We start from the raw sequence: 11,301 nt of genomic DNA on the forward strand, positions 1-11,301 counted from the left end.
AGGTATAATTGACAAATAGCCCTGGATAAATTTAGGGTGAGCAGCACAATGATTTGATTTACATACATCATGAAGTGGTTATCACAAGTTAGTGGACATCCATTGTCTTGTATACATGAAAAAGAAATAGAAAAAAAATTTCCTGGTAATGAGAACTCAGAATTTACTCTCAGCAACTCTAATATACAACCTAAATTGTCTAGGTTGTCTAATATACAACCTAAAGCAATGTTAATTATATTTATGATGTTGAATGTTACATCCCTCATTGTTGTTCAGTCCTTCAGTTGTGTCCAGTGCTTTGCGACCCCATGGACTGTAGCATGCCAGGCTTCCCTGTCCTTCACTATCTCCTGGAACTTGCTCAAACTCATGTCCATTGAGTTGGTGATGCCATCCAACTATCTCGTCCTCTGTTGTCCCCTTCTCCTCCTGCCTTCAATCTTTGCCAGCATCAGGGTCTTTTCTGATGAATTGGCTCCTCACATCAGGTGGCCAAAGTATTGAAGATTCAGCTTCAGCATCAGTCGTTCCAATGAATATTCAGGGTTCATTTCCTTTAGGACTGACTGGTTGGATCTCCTTGCAGTCCAAGGGACTCTCAAGAGTATTTTCCAACACCACAGTTCAAAAGCATCAATTCTTTGGCACTCAGCCTTCTTTATGGTCCAACTCTCACATCCATACATGACTACTGGAAACACTATAGCTTTGACATAGCTAGACAGACCTTTGTTGGCAAAGTAATGCCTCTGCTTTTTAATATGTTGTCTAGGTTTGTCCTAGCTTTTCTTCCAAGAAGCAAACATCTTTTAATTTCATGGCTGCAGTCACCATCTGCAGTGATTTTGGAGCCCAAGAAAATAAAGTCTGTCACTGTTTCCATTGTTTCCCCATCTATTTGCCATGAAGTGATGAGACTGGATGCCATGATCTTAGTTTTTTGAATGCTTAGTTTTATGCTAGCTTTTTCACTCTCCTCTTTCACCTTCATCAAGAGGCTCTTTATTTCCTCTTCACTTTCTATTAGGGTAGTATCATCTGTGTATCTGAGGTTATTGATATTTCTCTTGGCAATTGTGATTCCAGCTTGTGCTTCATCCATCCCAGCATATTACATGATGTACTCTGCATATAAATTAAATAAGCAGAGTGACAATATACAGCCTTGACATCCCTCATGCCTGTGTGCTAAGTTGCTCAAGTTGTGTCCAACTCATTATGAGGAATCTGCCCGGTCTCTCTCTCCAAGGGATTCTCCAGGCAAGAGTACTGGAGTGGGTTGTCATGCCCTCCTCCAGGGCATCAACCTGACCCAAGGATCAAATCCACGTCTCATGTCTCCTGCATCGGCAGGCAGGTTCTTTACCACTAGTGCCACCTGGGAAGCCTGACATCCCTTACTTATAACTGGAAATGTACCTTTGACCACCTTCATCTTATTCCCTCCCCTTATCTCCCACCTCTCTTGACCACAAATCTGATCACTTTTTCTATGAGTTTGTTTTGTTTCTTTCTGAAGTAAAATTGACCTTTAACTATGTTAGTTCCTGATACACAACATAGTGATTTTATATTTCTACTCATTTCAACTGATCACCACAATAAGCCTAGTTACCATCTGTCACAAAGATATTACATAATTATTGACTATATTCCCCACATTTATATTTCATACCAGTGACTCATTCATTTTGGAGCTGAAACTTTAATCTCCTTAGAGGGATGATTCTGAGTGTAAGGATGGTGACTGATGCAAAGAATTGTAAATCTTTGCATTAGGTGTCTTTTTAAGTGACAAAACCCCAACTTGCACTAGTCAAGTAGATTAGAATTTATTGGTCTATGTAAGTGGGGAGTCCAAAATGCAGGCTGGAGCCCTCTGACTGCAACCAGGGACTCAACTTATATCACTTTTTGACTTTGTTTTTCTCAATGTTGGCTTCATTCTGTTCATAAGACCTTGGTACACAAACTAAAGCTGCCTATAGGAAACTCAGAGATGTTCCAAGGCAATGTCCTTTTTCTCCCTCAGGATGTGTATATGAATTCCAAGGAAGAATCTTGCTAGCCTTATCTGGGCCATAAATTCTCTCTGGCCCAAGGAGATAGAATACTCTATTTATTTATTCAAGTATAATTGATTAACAATGCTGTATTAGTTTCTGGTGTAGGGCAACATGATTAAGTTATAAATACATATACATATATTCTTTGTCATAATCTTTTCCATTATGGTTTGTCATAGGATATTGAGTACTGTTCCCTGTGCTACACAGTAGGACCTTGTTGTTTATCCATCCTATATATAATAGTTTACATCTGCTAATTCCAAACTCCCAACCCATCCCTCTTCCACCCACCCTCCCACTTGGCAACCACAAGTCTGTTCTCTATGTCTGTGAGTCTGTTTCATAGATAAATTCATTTGTGTCATATTTTAGATTTCACACATGATATCATATGGTATCTATCTTTCCCTGACTTACTTCACTTAGTATGACAATCTCTAGTTCCATCTGTGTTCCTGCAAGTGGAATTATTTTGTTCTTTTTTTTTTTTTTTTTTTTTTTTTTTTTTAATATTATTTTATTAGTTGGAGGCCAATCACTTTACAACATTTCAGTGGGTTTTGTCATACATTGACATGAATCAGCCATATAGTTACATGTATTCCCCATCCCGATCCCCCCTCCCACCTCCCTCCCCACCCGACTCCTCAGGGTCCTCCCAGTGCACCAGGCCCGAGCACCTGACTCATGTATCCCACCTGGGCTGGTGGTCCGTTTCACCATAGATAATATACATGCTGTTCTTTCAAAACATCCCACCCTCACGTTCTCCCCCAGAGTTCAAAAGTCTGTTCTGTATTTCTGTGTCTCTTTTTCTGTTTTGCATATAGGGTTATCGCCACCATCTATCTAAATTCCGTATATATGTGTTAGTATACTGTAATGTTCTTTATCTTTCTGACTTACTTCACTCTGTATAATGGGCTCCAGTTTGTTCTTTTTGAATGGCTGAGTACTGTTCCATAGTAACATATATGTACCACATCTTCTTTATCCATTCATCTGTTGATGGACATTTGGTGGTTTCCATGTCTTGACTATCTTGAGCAGTGCTAACATAGGGGTGCATTATCTTTTTGAATTATAGTTTTGTCTGGGGAGATAGAGTACTCTTATTACCCAGTCTAGGTCACTGCTCAGGTCTTGGGACAAGGCAGCATCATACTGACAGCCCATTGGCATGGGACCACAAGCTATAGGAATGGGAAGAAAGGAAGGATTGCTGGACAGACAATAGGTGTACTTGAAGCTATTCTTGAGATTTGAGATTAAAAAAAAAAAAAGTCTTCACATTTAACACTGCACCTAAAGTTTTGAAACTGAAATTAAACATGAAGTATGGACAGAGTTTTTCAAATTATCTAGAAATGCTATGTCCTAAAATTAGAACAGATGAAATCAGAACTGAATAAAAGTTGAGTCAGGTAGGGTGCTTTTTTCCATCTAACTCATGTTTTTCCTATAAACTCCTTACTCAAAGATCTATGCATTAGTATACATAAATTATGAAACGGAAGATGGCCAATACTTTGGAGGAAGATTTAAATAATTGTGAATTAGTTCTGTCTAATGGCAGAATCAATGATTCATTTCTCTTTCCACACTTGTCTACATGTAATGTAACCTGTTAGATATTGGACATGAAGAGATTATTAAACCTTACTGACGTTAGTCATTAGATTGGGTTCCCCGTAACAGACTCGGATGGCTGATTACATGCAAAAGGTTTGTAAGAGGGAGGCAGGAAGGCAGGACTAGGCAGACCCACCGCGTGACTGCCACTGAACTCTCAGCCTATTCTACCGGAATTCTGAGGGGCCTTCAAATGTCTCCCAGATGGAGACGAGGGGGCCACGCCTTTGCCACCTATGATGGCCAATGGTCGGATGGGGGCTGATGGGGTGGAGAGGCTGGACAGAAACTTGGTCGCTCCACTGTGGCCGATTCCCGGAATGGCCGCTGTGAAGCATGCGCAGACCACAGTGCCCGGAGGAGTGGTTCAGTCTCGCAGGACCCGGCAGCAGGTGACGCTGCACAGCCTCCGTGACTGAATGACATTTAATAGCTCCACACAAGGGTCAGATATATTTTCCTTTTGGACTCCAGGCAGAAAGAGTCTCTTTGGCCAGAGACCCTTTGAAACGTTCCTCATAGTCGACAACAAACGAGAACAGAGCAGTCAGGCGGAATAATGCTAATTGTGCCTGGAGAAGGCAGTTACTCAAAAGAAGTAACAAGATCTGAAACAGCGGGCGTTACACGGTCACTCTCAGGGTTAGGAAGCAAAGACCCACCTGTGTAGGACCTGGAAGAAAGATTAAAATATGGTAGACAAAATCTTGACAGAACAGCTGGACGCAAACAAGAGGTCTCGGAGACCAGAAAGGGTTCCCGCATCCAGACTGCTTCATGGCGTTCGCTTGTATCTTGGTGAGTGACAGCCGGGACAATGTTACGGTGTAATCTTTTCAGTACAACTGCATCTCCTTAAGTCTTCCTAAGCTCCTGTTGGTCTGGCCCCAAAATTGTTTGGGGTTTATCTTGACATCTTATGGGAAAAACCCGAACTTTTCGCCAACCCAGTATAATAGGGTCAGGAAGCAGGGTGTTTTATGTCTGGTCTCAAGTTTCTATCTAGCAACCGTTCCTCAAACCCTGTTCCCTTTCCATCTTCAGCTCCACTTACATTCAAATATGAACAAAGAATATGGGATCACCGCACATCCAAGGTAACGCTCCAACACCAGTGGAAAATAAATGGATGTAGTGAAAGGAACAAATGAGAAACACAGACACGTTCTAGTCTCCTTGTATGGAGTGCAGGCCCAGTGCAGTCCTCGGGAGGCCGCAGTGCAGCACTCTGTTAGCCTCCCACCCTCCTAGTAGGCAGCTGGTTACCAGCAGACCGCTAATGCAGCTCAACTATTGGGAAGCACTGCAGTGGGCCCTCCCCCAAGGGAGCAACTCTCAGTGAGTGACCATTAGTGGCCCTGCTTGGCCATTGGTTGATGCTGCCATGGACCCATCCCCCAAGCAAGCAACCGTCAGTAAGTGACCGTTAGAGGTCCCATTAAGCAAAGTCGCTCCAGTCAGTGGGGCGATGGTTCAGGCAGGGAGTGAGGTAAGAGGTGAGTCCCAGCCCTCTCCCCAGGGCCCTCCAACCCATCCAACCTCCGTCCAGCGGGTGATCTGGGGGCCCAGCGGACAGGTGGGGGGCTGTGTCGTGCAGGGACAGAGCCCTCAGTGGCCACCCACTGGCCTGGCCCAGGCCTTGAGGTGGTGGTGACCCTTGCTCCCATCCCCACCTCTGCAACCTAAGGGCAGCGGCCGTCTGCCCGGGCCACTATCTGCAGGACCTGCCCCTGCCGTAGGGGTGACCTGAGGAGCCTGAGAGAGCTGGGTCCTGGGCGCCCGGCTCCCTCAGTGATGACGGCTGGACAGGGTCTGTGGACCTGGCCCTGAGAGAGCCACTAGCTGAGCTCTGCCTCCTCTCAGCCAGGACCACAACCTCAGAGGGGAGAGTTGTGCCTCCTCACCTGGGCCTGTTTTGTCAGAACAGAGAGTAACGCTTGTTAGATAGAGATTTACAGGAACATGTTCCCCAACCAGCCCTGACCTCCAGAACAAAGACTGCCACCAAGATGTTTACATTCCCCTTGCGCCTTCCTACCCTTTCTTAGCAAAGGGCTTAGTTGAGATCTTTCCAGGAGTTTGGGGGTTTTAAGGTCTGTGCCGTTCCTCTCCTTGCAGGAGACCTTTCTCTGCTCCAAACTCCAACATGTTGGTATTGTTTGGCCTCATCGTGGGTCGGGCATACATACTTGCCTTTCAGTAAGACAAGGAACAAGGGAGAAACACAAATACGTTCTAATAAGTATCCTTACAGGAGGAATTAATGATGTCATGGTTGAGGAAATTCATAGAACAAAAGAGTGCTTTTGGAAGTTAAAAGTGTTCATTAAATTTTAGAAAGTGTTATAAAAGAAATGGAAAATAAAGTTGAGGAATCTCCCAGAGAGTAGAACAAAATGGCTAAGTCTAGGGTAGAGATTTTATACAGAGTAACAAGGATTTAAAATCACTGATGTACACAGGGGCAGAAAGAGCTGCCTAGAGAGACCCAAGATTGATGGGCAGTTTGGAGGTTCTGGAAAAGGTAGAGAAACTGGAAATACTAGAGAAAGCTTGTGGTTACACAGCTGTGTGAATTTGCACAAATAATCTAAGCTGTAATTTCTCATCAGCAAAATGAAGACAATAGATCATTAAAAAGGCTAAATTATGTCAAACAAGAAGCAGTGGCACCTGCCTTCCAGTAAATGTTCTCCAAATATTAACAATTAATATGACCTGAGTCCATTTCTCTTTGGAAAACCAAGCTCTTGGAATGAAAAATCCTAAAAATCATAGAATTCTTTGTCAAAAACCCCGCATTTTATGATAAGCCTGCACTTAGCCTTCATGCTGCTGCTTATGCTATGAGTTAAAAAAAATCTATTTAGAAGCTCATTTAACTTTGTACTGTTTCTCCCTCTTCTTCTAAGGCACTGAGGAACTCTGTGGATAAAATGAAATGAATACCTCAGTTTCTAACACTCAAGCTAATTCTATCCTACAAATATGTGAAATTCCAATGGTTACAAGATGATTTTAGGATTTCTTGTTCTCGAAGTTTAAAATAGTGATAACCCAGACTCAGGTTCAAACCAACAGCAGCCTCTGTAGTCACACTTCTTGCAAGGAAGCCAGGCCTGATGGGGTGAAATTCTCTTCACTCAGGTGATGTTTCCCCAGGAGCCTCACCTGGTAATGCCGGTGACAGGGGTACAGAAGCTGCTCCAGATGGGGTAAGTTTCTTCCTTTTTGCTTCCTTCCTCAGGGATACTCATTTTCCCTGCCTCTGGTTGGCCTGGTATGATTTTATGATTAGGACATAAAATTTTGTTGTTATGCACTGTGGGTAAGCTCACCATAAGCCTGAGTCAAACCAACAACCTTATGTTCTCTGTAGATCTTGAAATGGGTCTCTGTGAGACCTTGTGGTTTCAAGTACTAGAAGTGTTAGCTGGTTGGGAAGATGGATGAATTGGGGGATATGGCTGTTATTAACAGCTCTTCTCAAGTCAACTTTATCAAAAATAAATACTTGCTCATATACCTGGGAAATCTGGGAGACAGCTTACTTTGGGTACAGTTGAATACCAGGGCTTACATGACTAGAGGTTTCTCTTGGTTTCTTATCTCTGTTTCTGTTCTTGCTAGTATTTTGGCCTCTTTCTGTTGTAGTGTAGAGAGATTTTCTCCACGTGGTTTTGAAAGATGGCTAGTAATCAGCCTTAAATTTAAAATCTCCCATGATTGTGACTCCAAAGATGAAGAAGAAATTCACCTTATTTGAAATGGCACAGCCGTCACGTGGAGAACTGACCAAAATAGGGTCTTGGACTTGTTTCTGAATGAATCATGGGTGCTAGAGGTGTTGAGGCCCCTACTGGCCTGACATGGTCCTTTGCTCACACTCTGACAGAGCCCTGTGATGGTGGTGGTGGGGAGATATTTCTCAAAGAAGATGGGGTGTGCTGTTGTCACAAGCTTAGCCTCATTTTTCCCATGGTGAGGAAGAAAAGAGGAGGTAGATCTGCCTTGGTTTTGGTTGCATCCTTGACTTGATAACCATATTTGTTAGAGTCCAAGCTCGTACTGCTCACCCCACGACAGGTCAGTCAATTGAAAAAATAAGTTGTTGAGGCAAGGAATAATGACTTTATTCAGAAAACCAGCAGACCAAGAAGATGGTGGACTAGTGTCCCAGTGAACCATCTTGCCTGGGTTTGATGCTGGTTTCTTTTATAGAGTAGAAGGGGGTGAGGAGGTAAAATAAAAAAAAGATGTTAAGTTACTGCAAATAGTTACTGGTTCCAGCCAGACTCTGGAGTGGATATGTTTATTTCTTCTTTCCTGCAGCCATTCACAGGTAGGCCTGGTCAGGATGTTTCCTGTGAACTAAACAAAGGTATTTCAGCTTAACTCAGGCAGGCCTGGGAGGCAGGATCTCAGGAAATGGACCACTATGTATACTCTAAACTATAGGAAACATTCCTTTCATGATTAATTTGTAGCAAAAACAATAGAATACAAAGGTTAAGGAAAAACAGAGCCAGTATGAAGTCAGTTTTCTTCTTTTCTGTTATATATTCAATGTTATATATTCAATCTTAGCGCCTCTGAACTGTGATGAATATTCTTTCAACATGTATTGGTTTTTAAGTTTAGTTCAGTTCAGTTCAGTTCAGTTCAGTCGCTCAGTAATGTCCGACTGTTTGCAACCCCATGAATCGCAGCACGCCAAGCATCCCTGTCCATCACCAACTCCCGGAGTTTAGTTTACTCAAACTCATGTCCATCGAGTCGGTGATGCCATCCAGCCATCTCATCTTGTGTTGTCTCCTTCTCCTCCTGCCCCCAATCCCTCCCAGCATCAGGGTCTTTTCCAATGAGTCAACTCTTTGCATGAGATGGCCAAAGTTTTGGAGTTTCAGCTTCAGCATCAGTCCTTCCAGTGAATACCCAGAACTGATGCTTTTGAACTGTGGTATTGGAGAAGACTCTTGAGTCCCTTGGACTGCAAGGAGATCCAACTAGTCCATCCTAAGGGAGATCAGTCCTGGGTGTTCATTGTTTTTAAGTTAGCACTTGGTAAATATATTTGATAATTTTCAATCATTCATATACACATACAATATTAAGAGAGTTTATTATGAATAGTGCTTTTGACTGAGTTCCTTTCTCTCTTTCAGCAACCTTTATCTAGTACCCATTACAGGCTATGTATAGAAAAAAAGAGGAAAAGCCTTTACTCTCCTCAAGTTTATAAGGTAATGAAAGAAAGACAATTAGATCTACACACACTGGCAAGCATAATTTGAAATTGTTTTATATGTTATTGGATTTTATAACAAAAGTGAACATCTGGGTTATATTGGCGTATTAGAGAAACTTTTTCACAAGAAGCTGTATTTAGGTGGAGTCTTAAATGATGAATAGGAATTAACCAGTTAAGAATATAGGGATGACTTTCCTGAGAGAAGAAACAGCATGTGTGTAGGGTTCAAAATGGGAAAAAAAAACCACTGAAGCAAATTTGTTGAATCAGAATGGAGTGAGAGGCGATGTGAGACAAAAGATGAAGTTGGAGATCCTACCTGACCTTGAGACGTTAAAATGTTTACTTTGCATGCAGTAAACAAAGCAGTGATACATTTTTATTTATGTCGACAAAAATCATTGTGATTCATTCATTCATCTGTTTATTTAGACTATAGGTTATGGAGCCACAACTGCTTGGGCTTGAAGTCTAATTGTGTCACTTACTACTTGTGTGACCCAGGACAGGTTTCCTCAACTCTTTGTACCTCAGTTTCCTCATCTGTAATATGGGCATAGCAATAGTAACTACCTCATAGATGTGTTGTGTGAGTTAAATGAGTTAGATATATATAAAGGTAAGGAAAGTACTTGGAGCATGTTGTTGTCTTAAGTGCTTGCTATTATAATTACTATTGTTATTAAATATATATATATATTAAATAAATATGTATAAGTGGCTCCTAGGGTGCCAAATGACAACCCACTTCAGTATTCCTGCCTGGTAAATCCCATAAACAGAGGAGCCTCGTGGGTTATAGTCCACGGGGCGCAGAGTCAGACACGACTAAGCATGCAATGCCTAGGTGCCAGGCATTGAGGAGGTGTGAAATGGACTTTGTAAAGAATGAAAGTGTTTTCTCACTAGAGCATTTATAGTAAGGTTGTCAGTGTTAGCTGTCATTTTGAACTGAATGATCATGATTTATAGGGCTACTGGTCTGCTTACCTATTTTACAATTACCTAGGCTATTCTGAGCGACTGAACTGAACTGAACTGAGGCTTTTGTCAATGGATTTCAGAATTAGACAGACTTAGATTTTGTCTCTGACTTTGCCTCTTACTAACCAAGTGCCTCCATTTAATAAATCTCAGTTTCCTTATCTGTAAAATGAGACATCAAAAGCACCCACCTCATAGTGTCATTATAAAGAATAAACAAAATTGTATATGTCTGTATTTATATATGCATGTGTCTGTATACACGTGTGAAGTTTTTAGCTACCTATTACATACTTTCTAAATGATACTTATTATTAATCCTCAATTAAGAAATGGTCATAGTAGTATATTTTTTTCAATGCAAGCCTCTGTACTTAATTTATATATCTTTCTGATACATACTCTAAATTATTGAGAAATTAGATTCATTATTAGCTGCTTAAAATGTACCCCAAAGAGGAAGAATGCAAACAACTCTCATTGTAGATGTTTTTAGGTAGGAGAGTAGAAAAAGCTGAATAGAATTAAAGATAGATTTATATATTTTACTAAAAATGCTTATAAAAATTTAAACCATTGATGGTAAAATGTGTTTATAAATTATTTGTATGTTAGAAATAATTATGATGATGAAGAAAATAAAACAGTGACATAGGGAATTCCCTAGCAGTCCAGTGGTTAGGACTCTAGCTGTCACTGCCAAGGGCCTGGATTAAATCCCTGGTTGGGGAACCTAAGATCTCAAAGCCTTGAGGCCAAAGTAATAAATAAATAAAATAGTGACACACACTCAAAATTATTTTCTTACCTGGCAAAAATGTAACATTTTTTAAAATTTGTATGAGTGGCTTTGAATTTTATCCTCCTCTTTTGTTATTTATGAGGAAACACACATTGATGGATTTTACAAAACCCGAATGTTTGTTCTTTAAAAGGGAAAGTCTGATTTAAATTTCTATATCTGTCATTTTCAAACCTGTCTTTCAATCTGCCCTTCTAATTTCTATTCTTCTTGTCTCTTAACTAAACATACTACACATTTGCTAGAGACAGATGGATTTAATTTTTATTATGATCTAACACAAATGGAAAGTGAAATATGAAAAGGATATTTCCATTTATACAGCAATAAGTTGACATTAAACCTAGCTTTATGATGTTTAACTTTGAGATATCCTGCCAAAACACAATTGATTGTTAGGATTGAAATTAAAACCACTAATGGGATGCCTCAGTCTATAAATCAGGGTTGAGGATTATGGAGCTAAGGTCATTTTCTTTATTGCTCTTTGTTGGAAGGGAAAGTAGGTAAACAAACTTAAATGAGTCTGTGGGCCTGGGTGCCCTGCAGGGATACAAGCA

This window comes from Muntiacus reevesi, chromosome 5 (genome assembly GCF_963930625.1).
Source record: "Muntiacus reevesi chromosome 5, mMunRee1.1, whole genome shotgun sequence".
Lineage (NCBI taxonomy): Eukaryota > Metazoa > Chordata > Mammalia > Artiodactyla > Cervidae > Muntiacus > Muntiacus reevesi.